This window comes from Coturnix japonica, chromosome 1 (assembly GCF_001577835.2).
Source record: "Coturnix japonica isolate 7356 chromosome 1, Coturnix japonica 2.1, whole genome shotgun sequence".
Lineage (NCBI taxonomy): Eukaryota > Metazoa > Chordata > Aves > Galliformes > Phasianidae > Coturnix > Coturnix japonica.
This window is the reverse complement of record NC_029516.1, coordinates 122010963-122037644: the sequence shown is the minus strand read 5'-3', so window position 1 is coordinate 122037644 and position 26682 is coordinate 122010963. Positions and strand designations below refer to the sequence as shown.

Here is a 26682-nt window from a genome sequence, read left to right as displayed (position 1 = left end):
TCAAGTACGGCAAGGTCAATGTTTGTGTTTGGCACTGCCAGGCAGACATAGGGAACAAATAGAGCAAATTCTGACCAACATCTTCACAGAAAACAATGTCAGAAACTTCTTTGACAGCTCCCAAACAACCCAGTGGCAGCTCAGTGCATTATGCTAATAGAATCACAGAATGGTTTGGGTTGGAAGTGGCTTCAAAGGCCACCCAGTCCAGTGCTGCCCCCCACCAGCTCAGGTTGCCCAGGTCCCCATCCAACCAGGCCTTTGTATGACTCCAGGAATGGGGCACCACAGCTTCTCTGGATAGCCTGTGCTGGGGCCTCACCACTGTCAACGTGAAGAATTTATTAATATACAATCTAAATCTATCCTCTTTCAATTTAGAAAGCCTGGCCTCAGCACTTCCCTGCTATTAAACATCCTGGAGGATGTTTTAGTTTTGGCTCTCTACCATCCTCCAGGTGTTGCCTGAACTGACCAAGAAACTTTAGGTGAACAGCAAGAGCAGAAACTTTCACACAGCTTTTATCAAAGCATGCAGCAGCCGTAGTTACAGACATTGCTGTTGTTGCCATTTGAAGGATAATTAGATATTCCAAGATCTCATAATGCCCAAATAGAATTTGGCAACAACTCAGCTTCTGATGTTTTCAGCGCTGATTTTCTCCCTTTCACATCTTGCACACATCTGATGGTGTCTCATTCTACTTCCTTTAATCCTGTCAGTTCAGTGAAAAAGGCCACAATTGAAAATGCAATGGAAATATTGCAGGCCTTGCAACAATAGCCAAAAAAACAAGATTTCCTATGGCAGCTGTCAAATTAATGACATCTCCAAAGCTATCTAAATACAGTATCAGGACAGAAACCCAATTATGTCATTCTTGTCTGAACACCCCAAAAGAGAGTCCTACTAGGGTTAGAAGTGGGAATACTTGTAAGTGCAGATTAGCTACATAAGCAGCTTCACACTTGAAATCAGAGCAAGGGAAAAAAAACCCAAACATATGACATTTATCTGGACACAAGGGAAAGGAAAAAAGAACAGCCAGACATCTGGCAAAAGGTCAACACCAACTACATTGTCCACATCTGTCCCTCAAGGTAACAGCTCCCAAGTTCGCTTCTTAGAAATATGAGGTATAAGAAGTAATTCAAAGACTTCTACTTAGTTCCAGATCCTCCATTACTCCTATATTTATTGTTTCCAAAACTCTTCATGTAGTTCATATTCAGACTGTATACATCAGAATACAAATTAAGATTGGTAATAGAAAACACAGTTACAAACAACTGCAAATATCTTCCACAGGCTTATAGAAAGCTACTGGTAGGCAGCACAACTGAGAGTTCTGCTATTACAAGACTGCATGTGCTATGACTACTATGAGCATAAGCTTCCTGAAAGCACAAACTAAATTTATCTCAAGTCTACATAACAAAAATAATAACAGTATTTCTCCTCTGCTTAAATACTGACGCTCGGAATTATGTCGCAATAGCTATAATTCATCCCCCAACCTTTATATAGGCATACTAAAACAATTGCTCCTGAAAACATACATAAGTACAAATTTATCTGGTTTTCAAATGAAACTGCAAAAGAGACTGGCTACTAAACTACCTAAAAAATGAAGGTATCAAATGGCCTGAGGAATATGAATCTTAACTAACTAAATTCTAACTAGGAACCTTCATCTCAATTACAGATAGATAAATAAACTTTTAAATAAATTGAATGAATAATGCTGAGAAACACCAGACTGATTCAGTCAGTTTCTAATCCAGATCAGTCTGGACACCGCTGTGAATGCTTGTAGAGGTAAGACTATCATAAACCAAGTGCTTCTGCTACCAACATAATATCAAACTCAGGAGAAAGGGAAGCATTCATTACGAACAGCCTCTCCTGCGAAGAAATGTTGAAGGAACTGGGCTTATTTAGCTTGGAAAAGAGAAGGCTCTGAGGAGACCTCATTGTGGCCTTCCAATATTTGAAGGGAGAGTATAAACAGGAGGGGAACAGCTGTTTACAAGGGTGGACAGTGATAGGACAAGGGAGAATGGTTTTAAACTGAGACGGGGAGGTTTAGGTTAGGTGTTAGGAGGAAGTTTTTCCACACAGAGCGTGGTGACGCACTGGAACAGGTTGCCCAAGGAGGCTGTGGATGCCCCATCCCTGGAGGCATTCAAGGCCAGGCTGGATGTGGCTCTGGGCAGCCTGGTCTGGCGGTTGGTGACCCTGCACATAGCAGGGGGGTTGAAACAAGATGATCATTGTGGTCCTTTTCAACCCAGGTCATTCTATGATTCTATGATGTTTAGGAATACACATTTCAGGATGTGCTCGTTACATCATGACTCAAACAATCAACTGAAGATCAGTTATGTTTTTTTTCTCCCCTGAGCACAGTCCCAAGATTTTCAGAAGTTTGAAAATATGAAGTTACTTTTGTCATCATTTCCTAAATTCTAGAGTTCAGCTAAATAAAAAATAATATCAGAAAAGAAGAAAAGGGTAATGCAGAAATACTGTTTGCGCTTTACAAATCCAGACATTCTTAGCTGACATCAGTGCCAGCACAGACAAGTTACATGCAGCCCTCATCTCCTCAGTTTAGTCAATCTCAAAGCCACATCTAGGGGCACATGCAGAGATCCTTTTCCAAGTCAGCAATATGGGATATTACCAATTTGGAGCAAGTTCAAATCAGTAACCTACCACGTTTTCTGATGCTACAGAATAACTTGGGATACCAGACTTTGTTTTCAGCTATATTTGTCAATAATATAATTTACTTCACTTATTATTCTACAATGAACAAACCATAAGGTTTACTTAAAATAACTTCCAGTTGGACCCTGGAGTCAACGAGGCTGTCTGAAACATTTTGGCAAAGGCTAGAGAACTAATTTCTCCAGCTTCAAATGTATTTATTTATCCAAAGAGCTAGGATATACTCAAGGAATCCATTTGTAGCCAGTTCTTTATTACAAGAGATTTAATTTTTGTGTTTGCTCTCTATTACACACAGAGCAGCAGTATCACGAATCCTGTTCTGCCATATATGTACTGCAAATCCAATTACTACTCTATTAGGTCTCATTTATGTCCCATACGGTGCGACAATAAACTGAACAAAATGAGTATCAGCATGCTTTTCAACCATCTTTACAGTATGATATAGGTGCCAATCGCAGCTTAATAACATTTCATTTATAATAAAGGCAGCTCTGAATTTTCCTCTATCTGCCACATGTTTCAAGGAGACTTCAGGAATACCTACAGACTACCACTCAATGAATCCAACATCTCCTGCAAAGGCATCACAGTTCAGTTTTATATTGGTTGCCGTGATACGATTTTTAAGTAAGCTCTTATTGTACCTGTATATAAAAAACTCTCTTTGCTAGAACTCTCAGACGCTCTGAAAAGTTCTCCACATCACTGGAGTTAATTAATGGAAGTACTGTAATCACGTACCCCTCTACTTTCATTCGTGTACTTGCCATATTTGTCTCGCCATGCAGCATCCCATGTTGATAGACACCCAGATAGTCTTTCTTCCAGGAATTCAGGATAAAAAGCTAACACAAAAAATTCCTCGGCCCCTTTCAGTAGTAAGCACTTAACTCTAGAGTTCTCCCAAGGATGACTAAGCACCTTGTTGAACAGCTCGTTCTCTAGTAGCTGACCTGACTAAATCATCTTCCTCGTGCAGGCCAGAAATAAAAATGTCACGCTGACATTTACACACATGATCTGTTGTTAAAACACAAAAGCCGAATAAACATACACTGTCCACTTTCAAAACTAGTCTGGTATCTGGATATTTTGTCTCCAAAAATGAAAGGTTCAACCTTTCAAAAATCAGCTTTTAAATACCTCAATCTTCTTGTTGAACAACATTAGTAGAAACTATTACATTTTGTAGCAGCAGCAGGAGAAACTACTTCAGGCTGAGGGACACAGGATCTTAAGGTACTATGAGGTCTGTGCTCCAGTTCTGCGATTAGAATGAAAAGATTTGGGCTACAGCTTTTTCTATAGAGTCTGTAAAGGCAGTGTCATTATTGATCCCCTTCCTCCTCCCCCCTGGCCCCAAACTAGAAATGGTCAAAGTACATGAAGAAAAAAAAATGCCTATGCCTTTAATTTCCTCGCATTACTCAATTATGTGGTCTTTTCTATTGGATATTCATGTGTGTTTTTTTTCTTTCTACACGTTCTTCAAAATGCCTTCCCCTTTCATTGCCTATCTCTTGTGCTCAAGCTGAATCCCTCCCATTTCCTTTCTTTGTACTAGAACTACAAGCAGGCCACAACAGGGAATCTCCCTACAAGAACCAAAGACTCCAAATTATCACTTTATTCCACCTGCAGCTTTGAGCAAATCACATAATCATAAAATCCTTAGAGTTGGAAGGGACCTCTGAAGGTCATCTAGTCCAACTCCTCTGCAATGAACAGGGACACCACAGCTAGATCAGGTTGCCCAGGGCCTTATCCAGCCTCACCTTGAAAGACTCAAAGCACAGGGCATGAACCACATAACTCAGCAACCCGTTCCAATGGAACAGACCTTAAAGAACACAGACTTCACTGACAAAATTATATATTGTTATCCATCACCCAAATATGTTTACCTGAAAATGTAGTTAAGGGTATCTCTTAGTTTTTAAATCTAAGGAGGAGCTAAAACAAGACCTCACTCTCTTGAGAAGTTACACACCTCAGACCACACAAGAGCACAAACATCTCCTCGATAACACAAGGCCTATTCCCATCTAAGAGCAACAGTCGGAGAAATCCATTACAGATTACCAAAGCACACATGAACAATTCCGGACCTCAAAAATCAATTACAGCAGCATTCCATTTAAATGTGTAATACCACAGATGCCACAAGTACTTTCCTCCTGACAAAAATAAAGGAACAGTTTTCAGTAAAAATGGAGAATTTTCCAAGACAAGAGGCTAAATGCAGGCTACAGTGCTACTAAGTATTTAAATTGCAGTTACTGTATTTTTGAAGCACTAAATACTTTAAGAAAGCAGTGAAAACAAGTTACAAGTCCTCAAGCACATCTGACACATAGTATCAAATCATTAGAGCGGATATCAGCTCCAGAAGAGGCACCTCATATAAGAAAAGAATCAACATTCTGATGATGGTCCAACAATCAGAAGTAAATGTATCTCAATGAAGTAATTCTGAGGACCAAAAGAACAACACATCATCTAACACTGGTTCTCCTCCCTCATGAATTACACATTAATTCATTCCTTTGCCAAAATCCAATTCTCACCTTCTATTTTATTAATTTATTAATTTCTTGTACTACTTTTGCACGTGCAAACCTATTAGTTCAACTAAAATTACCATACTCTTCCTGCTGATGAGTATTAACGATCTCAATAGTCAGCATTTCAAAACACACCTGGAGTAAAGCAAATCAGGCTTGCAATTCTTCCATCATCCCACTGTGTGAGACATAAAGGAAGTAGGAGAACAGGAATAAAGCAGTCCCCACAAATGCACATCCACATGGACTTGGATGGCCATTACTGATCAGTATTACACTTCCGAACAAGACAGTGCTGTCTAGCTTATAATTGTTAAACACTTTGCATAATTTATGTCACTGAAGCCAATTTTAGCTTCTCCACTTAAAGAAAAGTAAGTTGATCGAAAATTCCTTCTTGTTAAATAAAGCTTCACAATCCTGAAGGAAGGATCACCTCGAAGCAAGGCAGCATTGTTTCTTCATCAATCTTTTTAATATACCCACGGGCAGAAAAATTCTTCTTCCAATCAATGCTTTCCCAAAACTCCTAGAGGCAGCAGAACTGCTGGGCCTCCAACTGAAAGAACAGTCGTGCTAGTGAGCACCAGAGTACATCAGCTGACACGTGAGTTTTAAGAAGTTCTTGGCACCTATTGCTCGAATTTATGATGTCAACTTTAAAGAGTGAGCCACGTGACTACTGAACACACATCTGCCAACTCTGAAGGTACTGAGTAAGTACACACTTATTCAAAAGCATTAGCAAAAGCCAGAATGAGACCAGAGGGGCCCCAAAAATCAGTCACAGGCTTTCTGTAGTCCTCAGTAGGGTAGGAGTTGCCCCAGAGCTTGAAAGACTGACTCTAATTACTACCAAGTGCTCAAAGCAACTATCTTTTAAACCCCAAAACCCAAAGCCCTGTATAACTGTAGTTTCAAAGAGAAGTTACAGAACTAAAAGTATCTGCACATCGAATGCCTCTTGGCAGTGTGATTTCTGTTTCAGTTCTACAGAGCTTTGCCAAACAGCACTAAATGTGTAAACCAGATGACAAAATCTACAGCAGATATAGCCTGGTTGCTAGACCATGCTATCACATCCTCATTACTGCCATTACCTGTAATATCTAGATCAAAGCTTGAACAGGCATGCAATCACTTCTTAATTTTACTGCAGAAAGATCTGCCAAACTGCTTCTTGCTGATGTCTTCAAAATGAGTGCTTGGATAGCAGATTTAGTTTTGTAATAAGCAACTGGTAAAGATCCCACGCCTCACATATGATACAGAGTGGGAGACTGGTGTGAAAACTGAGATAGGAAGGTAAGAGTGATACAAAAACTGAGGGAGAAACAAGACAAGAGCAGCAAAATTTAAGATAAACACTGAAAAAGACGCGGAAAGATTTTACACAACTAACAACTCCTTGTACAGGCAGGGGGAAAAAAAAAACAAATACGTAAAGGAGCAAAGATACATAAATACAAGATGAAAAGGTTCCATGTACAGGGCCTCTTCACATGTCTGAATAAATGAACACTTAGCAATTCCCAGAGTTTCTTAGGTTAACATGCACAACATTCCTAGAAGTGAGAGAAGAGTTTTCAAATTAAAATACAAAAGAATAAAACAAAGACTTCCTAACATACTCATAGCATATTAGCATTCCTCTTAAGCCATTTCACAACCACCATTTCCATCTAGATGGAAATCTAAGAACTGCATCCCACAGCAGGACCTACCTGCCACATCAGGAACTGCAAGTCAGTCCCTGTTTTTGAATAGGATTCCCTGAGCCAAGACAATGACCAGCATATAGGGAGATAATGTGTAGCGTATGCCCCCAAAGAGGCTCTCAGCTGTCCTGTGAGAATTGCACCTTCCTGCTCCTCAATCCTCATCAAACTGATATATTAATTCAGTCAGGCTTAACAAATCGATTATGTTCCAGGAAAAGGAAAATGTTTTTTCCTTCGGGACACCACCAGAGCTAAGAGCAGCAGAACTTCTGGTAGCTATGCACATATGAACAACTACTGCCTTACATCACTAACCACCACCCCCACACACACACAGCCCACATCCTCACTGCACTAAACATGCTTTTACTCAAGGTCAGAAACAGCAATTACCTGGCAGGCAGCAGTGAGCTATGGAGATGACAGAATGCACAACGGTAAACGTAGCACCAGAAGCCTTTGAGTTTCGTACAAATGGAAATACACAAAGGCTGAGGGCTGGAAGCAGTTATGAACCGTTGTTGTATCAAGGCACAACAGTTAAAGAAAAGAAAAAAAAAAAAAAAGAAAAAAGGTGAGGAGGGTTTAACACTGTAACTTAAATTCCTCAGCAAAAGATCTCTGATTGAGGCAGGAAAACAGAATCAATTTTAACAAACTCTAACAGTTAAGCAACTTTTGAGGCAAAACACTGATCGTTCAAATTATGTAGGTCACAATCCTTTTTTTTTTCCTCCCTCTTTTTATAGAAACAAAATTTTGAATTTCATTGTCTTCATGTCTGCGGAAGAGGTGTCTAAGCAACCTTAATAATGAGCTACTTTATTTGCTTGCTCTTCGCAAGGCTGAAATGCTTTTCCTAAGCAAAACCATATTCCCCAAACATCTTTTCTGTACTGAAGAAGTTTTCACAGAGTTTCTAGGATTAAAAAAAAACCCTGGAACAAAAAATCTTCAGAAAAGCTTCATAAGCTCTCGTTGGTTACTAAAAGCTTAAGAAAGCTGGTTTTGAAATACAATCAATACAGAACCTTCTAAGGGGATGCATGTAAGAATAAGCGTTCAATAATATATAAGGATTAGGTTTGGTCATTAAGGTCTGAACGAGAAGTTAACTGATAAAAATGGTTTCAAATGAATGACTGAATTCAGTAACACGGTGCTAAAGGAAGCACAGGGCCCAGCTCCGTATCTCTTAGCATCTGCAAGAATAAACACAGCCACATTAAACTGATAGTCCTACTGAAATTAGTATTTAGGCACTTAAATGACACCTACACCTCGCTGCATTACGACAGCAGCTCAGACTTTAAGCATGCAAACCCTCAAGCTGAATTTACTTCAAAGCCTCCCCCCCTCATCTGCCTACAGTGCTCAGCAATAGATAAAATTTAGAATGTGGTTTTCATTCATTTCTTCCAGGCACTCTAAAATTCACACATGCACCTCAGAGTGCCTTGAAATCTGGTGTGCCATATGGCAGCACATTTGTCATTTCCAGAAATATGTTGAATATGGGCTACAGAGATATAAAACCCCAATAAAAAAACCAACTCCTGAAGCCAAAAGACTCTAGTCAAACGCCACCAACTTCACATTGCACACAATTGGAGAGCTCAGGCTTTGATCAGGCTTCAAAGAACCCCTTCATTCGCCCCAGAAAATAAATCTAACACATTAGTTTGTAGAGGCTCATTTCCCCACTGTTTTACAACTATATAAAGTTATTTACACTTGCCTTAAGTGAGACCAAAGCTGAAATAATACATAAACATCAATACTCAAATTATACAGATGTGTCACACTTGTGGCACCAAGTAAATGATTTACAGGCTGCAAAATAGCAGAGGATCGGGATGAAGAGTTAATGGTTATTTCAGCAGGAACCAACCAAAGAAGAAATAATTATTTCTTCCCATTCCTGCATACAAAATTTAATGGTGCACGTTACAAATAACGCAGAAAAAGAACTGCAGAACAATTAGCAAACAGATTGGCTTGTTTAAACCTGAAAAAAAGAAATAAGGAACTAAGTCTCTCCTGCTGGCTGAAATAATCACACAGGCTCTAAACCAAGCAATTTAAGGTGAGCTTTCAAAAAAATTGATTGAGCTGAACTAAACATCTTGCTGTTGCCAAAGTGATCAAGTCCTGCGCCGTAGGTACAAAGCAACTAATTCATCTTCCTACTACAACTGCTACTTTGCGGGGACGTCTGTTTTCCACCACTGCCACTCTGTGATGGAATTATCCTTTTTCTTAAGATAGATACAGATATAGATTTCGATATAGACATAGATTCGCGAGCAGTGATCGAATTACACTCCATGATTGGAATGACTTTCTTCTTTCCTTTCTTCCATCAAGGTTAATATCACAGATCATGGTATTTTCCAATATAGACAAAAAGAAATGGAAAATCTTATTATTATTTTTTTGGCTGGCACACTGAGTTTTCACTTTCTTCTTTCTCCTTACATTGTCTCATAAAAATAAGCTGCCTTACCAAACACCTTTTTACCCCAAAGCTGAAAAGGAACAGTGAGTAATAACTGATGACAACAAGTGCTAAGGGGACGATACTTAGTTCTGAAATACCCAAATTAACACAAATCTTAGTGCAGACAGGTGGATCCTAGAGTCTCTGAAGAGCTTCCTGTGTGCATATTCACAGTAAAATTTGGTTTGGAAACAGGGGATCTACATAATTTCTCCAAGATGTGAAGGTGCTGGAAAGACAAAGCAAGTACAAGTGATTTCATAGTCAGTCACCCAGACCCACTGAAAGGAAGAAGGGAAGGATGCCACCAAATGAAAGCACTTCCACTCAGACTGGGAGAAAATGCTTGTGAGCACTTGAAACTATATACAGCAGCAGTAACCAAGATATTTAACGCTGCACAGCCACCGTTCCTCTATACTCATCCATCATGTTCATCCAAACCAGGATCTGCTCAGCCACTCCAGCTGACAGGCATTTCCAGCTACCCAGAGACAAGGTTGTTGCGTACCTCCAACTGACATCTCCTAACAGTGACAGTGTACATACTCCTTGCTGCTAGAGGCAGTGCAATTTGAGAACGCTAGTGCTTTTCCCCAGGCATAATGAGCACATTGCTGCCAGCTGCTGATGTTGCCATCCAAGGAAGCTGTTCCTAGAAAAGCAAGAAAATGTGTGGGCTGAGCTGCAAGACATTAATATAGAAACTAAAGCAGGCAGACAAGGCCTCTGTAAGAAAAGAAGTGAAGAAAATCACCATGCCTGCTAAGGTTGATGAGCAGACCTCTCCCTCTCAGCCAATATCTTGGCTTTTTAGATATAGTGAGATTGTGGGTGGGATGAAGAGCAGCTTTCGCATGCTAAAGCAATGTTTTACCATGCCCAGCAGGCAAGTAAGGTATGCTAGATTTCCTGAAATTTTTAAGATTTATGCCAAGGCAGAACAAAAACAAACAAAACACCTCTCCGCTTTACAGAGCTGTCTATGTGTTTTGCACGTTGCATGGAAACCACCTGCTGATGTTGCTAGAACAATTCAAGAACCAAAGACTGCATTTGACAGGTTTAGACCTGCTGCAAAGAAAGGAAAATCCCAATTGGGAAGCGTAACTGAGAGAATGACTTCAGTGCGATATACAGAGACATTCAGGACAATGCACAAGAAATTTCTTCTTTAATTCTTCTTGCAGGCAAACATGGTGGCAATTGGTTTGAAGTTCAGTGTGTATCATGTTCTGAAATCTAGGGTGTGAGGAACAGAGAAGTCAGAGAACAAAGTCACAAACAAGCTGCCATCCTCCCAGCACCATGCCCATACTGTCAGCAGCAGTTGCTCCAAGTATCACTGCTCATGCAGGCAAGGTCACACAGCTAGACCCAACTTATTAACTGCACTGTAAGCTAGGCTGGCTCCTGGCAGGTCTAGAAGTCAGCAGTGTCCATCTGTACTCAGGCACTCAGACATAACTGTGTAAGGATAGCAAGACAGCGTCTTATAAAACAAGATGGAAAATAAAAGTTCTGAATGTAGGATTAGCGTATAATGAATACATTGGTATTGTACCCTTCTGCAGCAAGCAGATTATTGCCTTCCCTTTACTGTGTGGTTTGAGTCTACAGGAGCTCCCTCCTTTGAAGCAAAGCTAAATGTCAGTGACATGACTGGAGTCATGGTCAACAATCCAGGATTCACCCAGGTCCTAAGAACCCATTTTAGCCAGAAGTATCTAAAAAAGCAATTCCCACAACATCACAACTAAAACCTTAAAAAACAGAATAATTTCTCAGCTGTGCGTACTCTTTTCATCACTGCTCGCTTTCTTTCTCACATATGTTTTTTCTTGCCCAAGTCCCATCTCTGAAAAGTGAACCAAATATACTCATGTGTAAACGGTTTAAGGATCAGTTTATTACATTTTTGGAAGAGTTCAACTGGTGGCTTTGAACTGAAGCAGAGAACCAAACCAGAGCTCTGCAAGTAATCATATATTCCTCAGGGATCTAACATTAAAATGGTACCAATCCTTCAGCTGAAGCAAAGCCAGAAGAGTCGAGATGGGAAATGAAGGTATAAACAATAAAAACTTACAAGTTCACTTCCTGGATCCAATGTTAGCAAACTATTCAAACATATATATATATATGCCAGTAAAGCTCTTTTCCTTTCTTACTTACAGATTTAGCCTCTGAGGTATTCTATGCAATTTTTTAAGCCCTCTGCATATTTTAATTTTATACTTAAAGATCTTCCTGCGCTCTGAGACAATTCCTATTTTTTTGCTTTGATGCTTTTTTCCTTGGATGTTTTACAGATCAAGCTCTAAATTGAAGTTCAGCAAAGAAACGATCAGAGCACTGCATTTCAATAACAGAAGCGTTGAAAACGTGGCCTTCAGTATATTAAACTCATTGCTGGAAGCTACATATGAAAATATATTACCCACCCTAGAAAACTCTCCATTGTTATAATTTGGTCATTTCACACACCAGTGATCAATCTCAGCCGGCACATTCTGTAAGTCCACACGTAATGATAAAAAATTAGACCTAGCAGAGAAAAATTAAAGCCCTTCCTTCACGAACAAGTTTATTCACCTAGTAATTTCATTATTAAAAAAGAAAAAAAAACACTTTTCTGCTTTTTTCTTCTTATGAAGCTAAACTAAGAAGTAAGTTTTTTGGTAACGAGGTCAGTAGCCTGTATCTGCCTGCTCTGCAGAGGAACCTGAAAGCTGCAAAGACATTCAATATTATCGAGTGTTAATCACGAATCTCTCTTTCCACACTCTTCAAGCTCAGGATTTCTGCCCTCCAATCACTTTCCTTTACCCATCCTTAGAAACAAAGTTGCAGATTGGGGTTGTACAAGTAGCTGTCACCAAGCACATTAAAGTGCATCTACAAGCTGAAAGCCCCAGGCTGCTTTTCAGTACAAAAGAACAATGTTCTAGAGAAATATTACTAAGAAGAGACTATCTAGCCACTGGAACACAATACTTTGGAATGATCATGTCTGCCATCCCCCTTACTTCCTACCACACTGAGATCCAGAGCCGACCTGAACACCAGCTGCTCCCTAGGACAGTCCTGCAACAAAAGGTGGGACAGCAGAGGGAGGGAAGTTTAATGATCCATTTTAGTTCAAAGCCATCTCACGCTGCTAAGTCCCACCCCAATTTGGGGACAGAAGCAATGATTTACTAAATCATTCCCAAATATCAGGCTGTGTGCACGTACAGATGAAGGTAGAAAATGGAAGTGTGATACCCAGCAGAAGAATGTGTACAGTGCCGTGTGGTCACTCCCAGCCCAAACAGACAAAGCAAGAAGACAACAGCACTTCCACGGCTACTGTGGCACTACATGCTTAGAATAGCGAGCCAACATAGCAACAACAAAAATATCCTCATCCAAACCCTATCTGCAGCTGTTAATTTAAAGGCATGACATGAGGGATATACAAGCCTCCACAGTAAGTTTAACAGGGACTGCCAGACACAGAGCCTTACGACACACCAGGAGGATGCCACTCTGCTACTCAGTGCAATCACCTGAACACATGCATTTCTAAGGCAATGCCCAGCACCCACGTGGTACTGCAAAGGAAATAGGAGGGAGGTGCAGGGCAGGAGGCACACACATGCTCTGAAAGAGGATTGAAGGCTGCAGGAGTTCTGCAGGGGACAGAAGTGAAGACAACGTCCTACCACCACGTTTGTGCTGCAGCTGCGGAGCCACATAGACTGCTCCCCAGAGCTGCTACGAAACGAAGAGTTCATTTCAGCTTCCTGTTAATGCACAGCACTTCAACGCAACTCATTGAAACTGATGCAAAATCAAGGTAAAAAATTACAACTTTTCGCAATGTGAAAAGGTTTCTTTTTATTTGCAGAAAAGCATTTATTGACTAAAACGTGCAGGGAACCCACTTTCCAGCTGAGCTCAACCCAATATCCGAGCGTGATGCCAGAACACATTAAAGGAAGAAGAGTTGGAAACAATTCTACAGCAGAGCTGTAACCAAGGGTTCAGAAGTGCAGATAAACTGTGCTCAGCTCAGAGACCTCACCCACTGTATTTTGTACGTGATTTTCAACTGCAGCGCCTGAGAGTCCAGTCTTGCTCATTTTAGACCTAGATGAGTGTAATTATACAAGTATAGGAGCTCTTTGGTTTGTCTTTTTTTAGTTTTATCTACGGCTTTTTTTAATTGCTAAAATTGCTCTATCCTATGAATAGATTACAGACAACCCCAAAATACATCCACTCACTGTCATTTGCTCTCTATAACTTCCTGAAGGGAGGTTGTAGTGAGCTGGGGGTTGGCCTCTTCTCTTGTGTGAGAATGATAGATGATAGAACTAGAGGGAATGGTTTTAAGCTGTGCCAGGGGAGATTCAGGCTGGACATTAAGAAGTATTACTTCTCAGAAAGGGTAGTCAGGCATTGGAATGCACTGCCCAGGGAGGTGGTAGAGTCACCGACCATGGGAGTGTACAAGAAACGTTTGGATGTTGTGTTGATGAATATGATTTAGCTGGGAAGTATTGGTAATGGTTGGACTAAATGATCTTCTAGGTCTTTTCCAATCTTGATAATTCTGTGATTCTGTGAAATAAATCCACTCACAGACACCTCCTATGTGAGTGCAGGAGACAGAGGTGGCACACAGCAGTCCTACAGTTGCTCATTCCTAATTGCGCCTCTGTCAGAAACATCTCATACATATGTAGCTTAGAAACAATTACGGTATTACTGAACTAGCCTGTAATAATCATAGTCTGACATACTACATGTGTGTGTGCACAACGCAAGTATTATCCAAGTGATTCTGTTTCGAAATGCCCAGTATTTTGACCCAAACACAAAAAACATTCTGAATGAACACATTGCAACACAACTCCCTCCTAGATCTTTTATAACTGAGGTGACCAGATAATACAGCAACAGGTGCTCTACCTGATCTATCAGAAAAAATACCCTTGACTCACCTGCATCCATTGTTTGCTGACATCCAACTCAGCATCTCAACCCTTGAAGAATGTAACACTGCAAATTACACTGCCTCCTTAGCAAGCACAGTATAATCTACTGAATACCAAGCTGCTTCGACTGTTGTGCACACTTACTCATAGTATGTATGCCATTTCTGCAGAGTAAGACAGCGTTCATTAATTCAGATACCACAAGTTGCAGTCACACACAGTATCACCTTTCAGCTATGAGTACGCAGCCTGCATTATCACAAAGGAATCCAACTGCCCAACCACGTGACCACCAGAATTACCCATCCAGAAGCAAGAAAATCAAAGAACAGTACAAAAACCACAAGAACAACCTGAGAATGTATTTATCACAGAACCACAGAATGATCCGGGTTGGAAGGGACATCAAGGATCATGTAGTTCCAACCCCCCTGCCTGGCAGGGCCACCAAACATACACATTTACTAGACCAGGTTGCCCAGGGCCCCGTCCAACCTGGTCTTGAACACCTCCAAGGACGGGGCATCCACAACCTCCCTGGGCAGCCTGTTCCAGGGCNACATCCAACTCAGCATCTCAACCTTTGAAGAATGTAACACTGCAAATTACACTGCCTCCTTAGCAAGCACAGTATAATCTACTGAATACCAAGCTACATCGACAGTTGTGCACGCTTACTCATAGTACGTATGGGTGTAAGTTCCCCTTCAGGTATTGAAAGGCTGCAATGAGGTCACCCTGCAGCCTTCTCTTCTCCAGGCTGAACAAGCCCAACTCCCTCAGCCTGTCCTCATAGGGGAGGTGCTCCAGCCCCCCCACAAAAACTAAGTCTACTTACACTGTCCCACTGATTTCACATAACTTCTTAGAGCAATGTCATACACAACGAATAGGTTTGGGCCTGTGAAAATAAGCTGGCTAGTAACACTGCAGACAGAAGTTCTGCATGTAATTTAATGTACTTGTCTGGACAAGTTGAGAAATACATAGCTAAAAAATAGCTGACCAGCAAAGCCATTTTGGTTCTTGTTTGACAGTACACGCTTACAAGCTTAGCTTTGTTTTTTGTAGGTAGTGACACGCATTGCAGTAGGACCACTAGCAGCAGTCAAGCATATACCTGCACTTTCACAGGATCGCAGTAACAACAGGAAAGCTGGGGTCCAAAACCAAAGACAAGGAGTAATACAAGCATAGAACGGCCTGGGCTGAAAAGGACCACAATGATCATCTGGTTTCAACCCCCTGCTATGTGCAGGGTCACCAACCACCAGACCAGGCTGCCCAGAGCCACATCCAACCTAGCCTTGACAAAGCCAGAACTACCAATCTTCCTGATTATTCTGGGCAGATGAAAGGAATATCTGTTCTAAATCGACATACAGGATCTCAGGTCAGCAAAAATGGAAAAAATCATAGTAGTGGGACACAATTGTCAGTACAAACAGCAGAAGGCCCACAAAGCCCCCAGTAACAACACTACTCAGACTGCAGCAGATCCCCATCACAGGAGGTCTGTAACACTTCAGTTCATTATGATTCCCCATGCATCCCTTAAGAGCCTCAGAGCTCATAAAAATGATGTGTCATATTTTGATACTCGTGCTAAACACAAGCTTTATTATTACCCACGTTTAAGCCCAATACAATCCATAAAGTCCTTACTGAGATACCTGATTAAATTTCTAATATTCATGAACTGGATTTTTAATATTGAATGCTCAAAATGATTTAAGCCTTTTGATGTAACAGAACGTAAGTCATTCAGTGTCAAGTGGAAGGCAGATCCTTTATTATAGCATTAATTATTTGGGATATTAGCATTAACTTCTCTCTCTATTTGAATTAAATGGAATTCAAAACAGTGTGAATTTATGAATAGCCCACAGTATAATTATTTCTGTTCTCCCCGCAGCTTTAGCAGGAACACAGTCAACAAACTTAAAGGCAGGATACCGATCATCAATTTTTTCTTTCAATCTTTCCTCTGAGAGACAGAAAAGGTGAAGCTCAGTATGTTTATATTCTAAACGGCTTACAATCTCTTTTGATGTAAAAAAATCTACATATTTTTGTATTCAACGTGTAATGATTAAAGGCAAACAAATTTAAGCAAGATATACTGTAGCCAATTTCTTTTACGGCTGGAACAAAAACATTCTTAATTAAAACCACAAAGCTCCAAAAATAGCGTGGACTTTCACAACATTTCAATACGCAGTGGGAAAAATGCTGTGTCTTAGCTTACAGGACCAAAGGCATCGCATCTATGGGATCCCATGGAGCTCTGGTAGGAAAGACTAAGGACACTTGGTGGCCCTGCTAGGCAAGGGGGTTGGAACTACACGATCCTTGAGGTCCCTTCCAACCCGGGTCATTCTGTGATTCTGTGATACTTCCTTCAGCAGCAAAATGGAGCTAATTGTTAATTAATTTGTGGTGCAGGCACAGTCCAGTGTTGCTAACAAAAATAAAGCACAGGTCAAAATAAAAAGTAATTTAAAAAAAAAAAGAAGAAATCTGCCATTCATTAAATCTGCTGCTGGACACCACCTGAGTCAGACAATGATAAAACCTTAAGGATTATAACTCTCCCATACAAAATACAGCAAGTCAGTATTTACAGGTTTGTATTCACCCTTACAAGTATTTCTGGAGCCTGGTTAGAACAAAACCAGCTGTCCAACTGAAAGTGTAACTTTATGAATAGGCAGCAGCCGAGGCCAAAAATAGAACAAATAAAACATCTGTGCCACCATCCCCGCTCTCAGCCCATCTCTACAGCTGTGAGCTCGCTGCCCTGCTCTCCACAGCAGAACTAATACAGCGGTGTTAGCACACTCACTGATGAACAACAGGAAGAAAAAATTGAAAAGAAAAACACTAAATAAAGTACCTGTTCGTGACCTAGAAAATACTGGACACTTATCCTACTGGGTTTTCTGAAGCTCTCACTTAAAACACTGAAAGAATTCACAGAATCACAGAATTGTAGGGGTTGGAAGGGACCTCTGGAGATCATCGAGTCCAACCCCCCTGCCAAAGCAGGTTCCCTACACCACGTCGTACAGGTAATTCAAAACATAGGAATCTTTAAAGAGACTGCACAAAGGCTACATATGTGCTTTTTTTTCTTCTGTTCATCTTGCAAACTCTGTCTGAAATTACAGATCACAGAATCACAGAATGACCCGGGTTGGAAGGGACCTCAAGGATCATGTAGTTCCAACCACCCTGCCTAGCAGGGCCACCAAACATACACCTGATTTTATTATTAAATTACTTTTAATAATTTAAATTATTTAAATAAATTTTAAATTACTTTTATTATTTTAAATTATTTTATTATTAAATTATCAGGTAACTTTTCAAAACACACCAAACCAAATTAAAATAAAAAGCCACACAAAAGCACATAGAAACAAGAAACAAAGCCTGAAGGGGAATCTGTTTTTCTACCTGAACAAACCAGCAATAGGTTCTGTGAAGCCAGGCGCAACATTCATTCAGCCCAGGCCCCCAGGTTCCCCGGCATGTCATCATTCCAGACCTGTCAAATTTGATAACACTCTTTGTATGTTTGGAGGCACACCATCCATTCAAGGAAATGAACATGTGATTTGTTGTCATGACAGCTATCACAACTCAGCACAAGAACATACCACACAGCCATGTATCTTTCCCTCTGCATTACAAGGTTCAAAAATACTTTCCTCGGTGGCATCCACAACATCAGTAAGATGTCAAATCAGAAGTGACTTCGTCTGGAGCAGCCCATGTTGGCACTGGAAGCCAAGTTAGGACACACAGTGGGTGCTGAGGAAAACAAAATTAACGAATACACCCAGGAGGGAAGTAAACTCTTTGAAAGGGCTGACAATAGCAGGACATGGGGAAATGGTTTTAAGTTAAAAGAGGGAAGATTTAGGTTGGATGTTAGGGGGAAGTTCTTCACTAGGAGAGTGGTTAGGCCCTGGAACAGGCTGCCCAGGGAGGTTGTGGATGCCCCGTCCTTGGAGGTGTTCAAGACCAGGTTGGACGGGGCCCTGGGCAACCTGATCTAGTAAAGGTGTATGTTTGGTGGCCCTGCCAGGCAGGGGGGTTGGAACTACATGATCCTTGAGGTCCCTTCCAACCTGGGTCATTCTGTGATTCTGTGAATACGCTGCTATTATGAGAACAGGAAGGAAAAATACAGACATGGTATGCTACGCTGAAGGTGCTGCCAGTGCATTAAAACCAGGTCATGCCGATCAATACCTGGAATCCCTCTCCGTTGTTATCAGTGCCAGTCTTTGATAAACAGGAGGCTTAATTTATTGCTGTTCCCTAAAGCGTTTGATTAGTCCAGAATGCCCTAAAGAAATGCAGAGTAACACACTAATTTAACCCATCGTGGGTAGAATAAGTTCAAGTTGGATTTATTGTTTCTCTTCTGTCCTAAGCCTGCAAAGGGGCTGTTTTACAATACAGCAAGTAAAATTTAATCAGTATACAATAAAAAAAAAAAGAAAAGATTACTTTGTTCAAGTACTAAGATGATCAGAGGGTTGGAGCACCTCTCCTGTGAGGAAAGGTTGAGGGAACTGGGCTTGTTTAGCTTGGAAAAGAGAAGACTCTGGGGAGACCTCATTGTGGCCTTCCAGTATTTGAAGGGAGCATATGAACAGGAGGGAGAATGGCTGTTTACAAGCATAGACAGTGATAGCATAAGGGGGAATGGTTTTAAACTGAGACAGTAGAGGTTTAGGTTAGATATTAGGAGCAAGTTTTTCCACACAGGGGGTGGTGATGCACTGTAACAGGTTGCCCAAGGAGGCTGTGGATGCCCCATCCATGGAGGCATTCAAGGCCAGGCTGGATGTGGCTCTGGGCAGCCTGGTCTGCTGGTTGGTGACCCTGCACATAGCAGGGAGGGCTGAAAACAGATGATCATTGTGGTCCTTTTCAACCCAGGCCATTCTATGACTCTATGACTCAACCTAAGTTTGACAAGGGTAAGTTAGAAAATTCTATATTTATACCCATACATTTAACTTACATTTTTAACACTAAATCAGCTCCACTCCTTTGCAAAAAGCTGTCCACCCTGCAGTGCTCTATTCTCATTCTGAAAAAAGGATTTCTGTGCCCATGACTATTCTTTAATATAAGAAAAAAAGAAAAAAAAAAGAAAAAAAAAATCACAAGAGAACTAAACCCATTTTTAACAGTTTACTCTCATTACTTGCTTTAAAACACAAAAAAAGAAAAAGAAAATCCCACCAATCCCCTTTTGCTAACCTTCCTCCCACTGCCTTGCAGCTTGACTGCTACTCCAGATTTGCATCGAGCTGATCCAGTGTAACCTGGACAAAGACAGCCAAGAGAGGCCTAGAGCAGCTGCTGGCACCCTAGTAGGAAAGGACTCAGTGCACCTGCTTTGGGAAGAGAGGCACCAGCTGTAAGCAAACTGTGCTATCTGCTTTCATATCTCTGCAGTTTCTCCTTGTTAAGGCCCCACAGTGAACACACTTCTAGAACATAAAAAAAAACCTGTAAAAGGGGCAGAAAGCAAAACCTGTCATTCCACCAAGGAAACAATAATCACGTTATACAATAATTATCATATCTATAGTAACCTCTCTGCTCAATTATTTTTTATTATTGATCCATTTTACCTAAAATGTGCAAACACGACCTGCACACATCCAAACACGAGGCTTTAGGCATCCACTATGTGAGAGACTAAGAGAACATCCTACCTGTCGGAACAGCACAACCTGCTGAAACATCACGGCAATGAGTTACCATCCAGCTATACCTGGGTTCCAGAATCATTATTTTTAATTATTTTTTACAAATTTCATAATTTTTAAATATAGTTTTCAATCACAGAATCACAGAATTGTAGGGTTGGAAGGGACCTGCAGATGATCATCAAGTCTCAACGCCCCCTGCCAAACGCAGGCTCCCTACACCACGCACACAGGTTAGGCGGTCCAGCGGCGTCTTGAATTCCTCCAAGAAGGGAGACTCACCACCTCCCTCTGGGCAGCCTGTTCCAAGTGCTCCGTCACCCTCACTGTAATAAAGGAGACTGTCTGCTATCATAAACACGTTAAATATACCAGGTTTCTACAATAAAGTTTCAGCTATCCTTCACCGGTGGCGAATCTCAACATCTGTTTTCACACCGATCGATAGAACTGCACATACTCTGCAGACAATAACTTAAATGAGTTAAGAATGAGTAAACTTGGATTGAGTTTCTTCAGCTTAGACTAAAAACACACTTATATTGAACTCATTTTGCACTACTCTGTCATTGTTATAAGAGAAGGAACGTTTTTTTCTTTATATAATTCAGGTATCTATCACAAGTACCAATATGTTCACCCCACTGTCTGCTTCCCAGAGTAATCAATATTAGTTACGAGTCACCATATTAGCACTCGTTAATGAGATCAGGACCAGAAGCAGCACAACAAACCTATAGAGTGAAAAAAGCCTCTAAGCCACACAGGCAGCTTCTACCACTTTGAGCAAACACTGATACACCAGCACGTCTCAGCATCCGCTCTAACAGATGCTTTTTTCAACATGAGTATTTCTGAAAGTGGACTACCCTACAAAGCCTGCAATAACTTTAAATGCAACGGGATTTATTCCTTAGCACCTGAATTCCTAATATATGCAATAAAAACATACCCTGCTAAGCCACCTCACTGCTCACAATGCAATCTATGCTGGTTTTAAAACACCAATTCAGTTTGTTAACAGTGAGAGGCAAACTCATCCGTTGCGTCACGTGTGCTCAACAGAAACTAAAAACCCGAATTTTACATCTCAGCGCACTTCCAATTTACTCATTTCATTAGCATTTATGAAATAATTAAGAATCCTTATGATGGGGAATAAAAGATTATTCTAGGGGAGAAAAAAACAACACAACAACTTCGCACTTGGAAGAATCACTTAACCCACCACTGAACAGAGCCACAGTTTAATTGGGCAGAACACAGATGACTAAGTTACGATTACTAATGGATCTAATTGAATCGGCGAGAAAAAAAATTCAATGCAACTACTTAAAACAGGAAAAAAAGTTAAGTACACCTGGGCCAATCTTCGTAACTTCACAAAGCAAAATGAACAGAAAAGGCACTTTTCAGAAGGGAGAAGTCATCAGGATCACACGCAGTATCTTTTTTCATTAGACTGTACAGCAGCCTGTTGGTTAAATTAATCGCATAGGCATCGTCTGTATGCTTTAAGAGGAAGAAACAACGCTATCTGCTACAGCACAAGCACTGTCCCCACTTCCTGTGGAGGCCTTCCAATCCAGGAACTATTAAGGATACCTGACTTTCAGGGACTGAAGAAGTCTCACCATGAGGAAGCCACTGTTTAGCAACATTTCTGTACGCCTAGTAAACACAGGGATAAAGCATATTGTCCAAAGGTTTATTATTTCAGCAGAAACAGACAGCAGCTTGCCTGCAGAGAGCCTCAGCTCTCCACACAGCCTCTCCAATGTGAGAGATGACCTACTTCATCTGAGCAGTGTGTCCAGCACCTCACCAACCCAGCAGCACCTCTTTTTCATCCACACTTTCCTTCCACCATCACCCTTTCTGAGAGCACTGGGGAGAAGAATGACAGGGGAACAGCCATGGTGGAGACACCCCAAGATCCCTAGCACAAACAGTATCTTCTAGAACATACGTAATTCAAAGACATCTTGGGTTCAACTGTGAACCTGCCGCAAGTATAAAGTGAAAAGCACTTGCTTCCGCAAGTCTGGAGCAGCTTTTATCCTCACATAGTATGAAAAAGGAGATACCTGCAGGAGTTTTCTGCTGCTCAAGACAACAAACTGCACTACCCAAACATCTCCTTCCCGGTTGCTAATGTTATAGTTATTACTGAAGAAAGCCAGGAGCACTGTGAGCAAGGGAATAACATGTCAGCAGCCACACACACACACACAGAAGAAGGAAAAAAAAAAAAAAAAGAAAATTGAAAAAAAAATAAATAGCAAAGCCTGGAAACAAAGCAGATGCTGCTGACCTTGTCCCTCTTCTTTAGCACACAGTACATGAGAGGTGACACATAAGAGCGCAAACACCTTTAACGCTACCACACAGCTAGGAAAGAAACTAGGGAGAAAACAGGAGGAAGGAGAGAAAAGGAATGAGTTCCCTTTTCAGCACAGAAACAAGGCAAAGGCCGGAGCTTTGAACTGATTATATATTTAACAATAAGGACTAACATAAGGGACTGTCCAGACAACCACGGACTAACTCTGCTCCTGTTTTTGGAGGAACACAGCAAAAGAGGTAACTGTAACAGCAATTGGAAACACTATCTTGCAGAAGTAAAAGGCTCATAGGGGCAGCTAACCATACACTGACAGAAAAACTGCGAGGGGAGCTGATGGTATAATGAGACCAGATCTGCTTCATGGCCTACATACAGATACTAGCTAATTACAACTGTGATCTTAGCAGTACAGGTGCCTCCTATGTCTGCATTTATGCACTGCTCCCGAAAGCAACACTGCCTGGCTAAGTTTCAAGGAGAAAGTCAGATATGAGGACATGGCTGCTGATGCTGACCAGGGTGGGACACCCAACTTCAACTCCAGAGCTGAAAAATACCAGTATCTGTGAGTCACAAAGTGATTTCGCTCCAGCTCTAGTCCTACGAACACACACACAGTACCACAAACACCTCCTCTGCGGTACTGATGCTGACAAGCAGGGGCAGGAACGCATTCAGAAAGAAGCCCTGCATGAGCTCTGCCCTTTTGAATGCCTCCATGCCCGGCTCCAGATGACATTAGCCATGCACAGGCTGAACCATGGAGGTTTGTTTTTATAAAGGGCAACGGCGTGTTCCATGTGAGGAACCCGCACAGAACGTGCGGCTGCCACAGCACTTTCTCAGGAGCACACACATCACCGCACACAAAAGGAACGGAGTTCGCTCAAGTTTTGAGCTAACAAAAGAACACGGCAACGTTCAGTCAATTCACAGAATAACTCTGATGCTCACAACGAGCCATAAAGCCGTAAAAATAAACCCCGAGCCAGCAGAACCGAGGAGGCAAACTCCACAGAGGACTGGCAGCTCCCCGTGCTCGGGCAGCTTCCTACACAGGGCACGGCGAGGAGAGGAAGAGCCAATTCCCACCCCAACCCCCCGAGACGCGCTTCCTGGGCACGCAACGTGTCATCCCAACTTTTTTTTTTTTTTTCCCCTTTCCTTTTCTTTCCTTTTTTTTGTTGTTTAAAGCTCGATGCCGTTTAAGCGGCCACTGCTCGACAAAACCCTCGGCAGCCGCTTACCAGAATATTCCCCGCGGCCCCCGGGTCAGCCCGTGCCCGCACTGCCCCGCACACCGCCCCCACCGCAAAACTTTCCGGCCGTGCCCCGGCTGCGAGGGACCCCTCCGCCTCCCCGGGCCAACTTCTCCTTTGTGCCGCTCTCCCCTCGCTGACACAAAGCGGCGGCTGTCAGGAGCCCGCCGGGCCCCTTCCCTCACCACCCCCCGCCGCCACCTGCCCCCTCCCCGGGGAGCCCCCGCCCAGGTGACCCCCCTCCGCCCTGCCCCCACCTCCTGTCCCCTACGGCCGACACAAGTTTGCGGCGGCCCCGTCCCGCCCTCCCACGGGGTGCGCTCACCTCGGCCCGGCCCGGCCGGTGGGAGCGGGGCGGAGCGGCGCGGGGAGGCTCCCAGCCCGGGCGGGCTCCGCTTCTTTGTCTCCTCGGCGGCGGTACCCGCTCGCTCGCTCCCCCCCCCTCCGCTTCCCTCTTCCCTTCCACAAGCGGATGCGGGCTGCGTGCTCCGAGAGGGGCCGGCTCCCCCCCTTCCTCTTCCTCCTCCGGACGCGTCCAAGGCCCCGGCCCTCGGCGGCTCCGCTCCTCGCCTCCCTCAGCCGGCGGCGGCCCCGGCCCCTCCTCCGCCCGATCGACCGCCCGGCCCCCACCTCGCACAGCCCCCGCCCCCGCCCTGCCCTTCCTGCCGCTGCCGCTGCCGGGATCGCGCGGGAGGAGCTCCCCGGGCTCCCCCTCGCGCTCCGGGAGTGCCGGCGCTTCCTCCGCCCGCCCCCGCCCTTCCTTCCCCCACCTCCAGCAGCAGGAAGGCCCGGCCCGGTTGGGGGCTGGGGGTGCCTCCCAGATCTCCGGGGAAAGTGCTCAAAGAAACGGGGGGAACCCGCTTGTGGTGCTAGTGCTGGGGCTGTTACCTGCTGTCCGTGTGGAGAAGGCATCCGGCGTGGAAACTGTCCCCTTCAGTCCCTTGCTGCGTGCCTTGGGCAGGTGTGAGCCATAGGTGCATCTCAGCACCCCCCTCCCTCGGCAGCCTTTGTGTTGAAGTTACAGAGCTGTTGGCTTTCTGCCCATAGCAGAAAGCTTCTGCCACAAGATTGTGCCCTTCTGGAAAACTGCTGTGCCACTCCATGCACAGAATCACAGAATAGTTTGGGTTGGAGGGGCCTTTAAGATCATCTAGTCCCAACCCCCTTCTGTAGGCAGGGACACCTCCCAGTAGACCAGGTTGCTCAAAGTCCCATCCAGCCTGGCCTAGAATGCTTCCAGGGAGAAGCTTCCACAACTTTGCCAGGCATGAGTGCTGAAAGCCAGTATTTCCCACAAGGTCTTCAAGATGACTTACCAAAAGCTGATGTTGAGGGTAAAATCAATGGTGGGATGAAGGACTGACTCAACCTGCGGCCTCATCAAGTAGTGCTGTGGGACCCAGTTCCAGCCGCAGCCCTGTGTCACAGAAGAATAGAATAACTTGGGTCAGAAGGGAGCTCACAGACCACCCAACCCCACCCAGTGCCATGGGCAGGGCTGCCCCCCACCAGCTCAAGCTGCCCAGCACCCCATCCAACCTGGCCTTGAGCATCTCCAGGGATGAGGCACCACAGCTATTCTGAGTGGCAATGCCAGCACCTCGCCATCCCCTGTGTAAAGAATTTCCTTCTAGCATCTAACCTAAATCTCCCCTCTTCTAGCTTAAAACCATTCCCACTTGCCTAGTCACTGTTAAACTGCAAAAAGTTGATCTGCCTCCTGTTGGTAAGCTCCCTTCAAATACTGAAAGGCTGCAATGAAATCTCCCTGGAGCCTGGTCCACACTGAACAAGCCCAGCTCCCTCAACCTTTCTTTGTAAGAGAGGTGCTCCAGCCCTCTGACAACATTCATGCCCCTCCTCTGGGCCCATTCCAACAGCTCCACATCCCTCCTGTGCTGAGGGCCCCAGACCTGGACATGATACTACAGATGAGGCCCCACAAGGGCAGAATACTTGTGCTAACCCACTATGTGTCTTTGTGCCACTGGCAGATTGGGAACTGGAAGGGTTTGTCCTTGTGGAGGCAATCAGGGAGTTCAAAAAGGAAAAATCAGTGCTGCAAGAGGAAGTCACTTTGAGACACTGTAAAACAATTGACTTTTCAACACAAACCTCTCTTAATGAAGAGATTTGAGCTCTACCAGTGCTGGTTTAGGCTTTAGCTCATTATTCATTATTAAATGCACAAACCCAAAGCAAACTTAGCAGTATCAACAAAATTCTGTCTTGTTTCCCCAACTAACATGGAACTTAATGGAGAGGAACTTCGTACCAACTTTCAACCAGTTACAAAAATACATATCCTGAGATTTTGCTGTGTTTTGGTTTGAAATAGTTTAGAAGTCTGTGAATAATTCCCTCTTCTCCTTGCAAACTTCTACCTGTTCTTTCAGCATTTAATTGATGGTTTCGGAAGCCTCAGTTGCCTTTCACATGCCTGCTAGATAAAACTGAAAGGAAAATGTGGCCTCTTGTTTCTTCCACGAAAGACTAAGTGTGTACCTCAGGGAGGAACGGAAAGCCCCTTTCTTTTCAGCTCCTTTCGTGCTCACATTTGACTTTGATTTGGAGGAGTTTTAATCTCCCTTTGTGAACCATAACCTGCCCCGGCTTTTTGAGAGCTGGGAAATATCTGGGGTCTCAGAAACGGAGATCTACATTCTGCTGCACAGCCTCTGCCTCACTGTAAGGCGAGCCTTGTTCAGTCCTCCCTCTGGGCCTCGGCCTGCAGAGGCTTAGGCTGAATTTAGCTAGGTTTGCCTATTTAAGGGCTTAGAGATATGAGTCTCTTGTTCTTGGAATGAAATACACACACGCAGGAGGAA

The 26682-nt window shown here is 43.1% G+C and overlaps 1 protein-coding gene across 3 annotated transcripts in view; it reads right to left on the bottom strand.

Moving 5' to 3' along the window:
* Positions 1-25254, bottom strand: part of NCK2 (NCK adaptor protein 2) — an 80074-nt gene extending 54820 nt beyond the window's left edge. Inside the window, exon 1 of one of the 3 annotated variants that reach the window (XM_015849857.2) lies at positions 25171-25254. The gene's annotated coding sequence lies outside the window, so the exon portion shown is untranslated. Of the gene's footprint in view, positions 1-10036; positions 10062-24179; positions 24458-25170 lie in introns of those variants that run through there. The other 2 variants (XM_015849841.2, XM_015849850.2) reach the window with 2 other exon arrangements.
* Positions 25255-26682: the final 1428 nt, after the last annotated feature.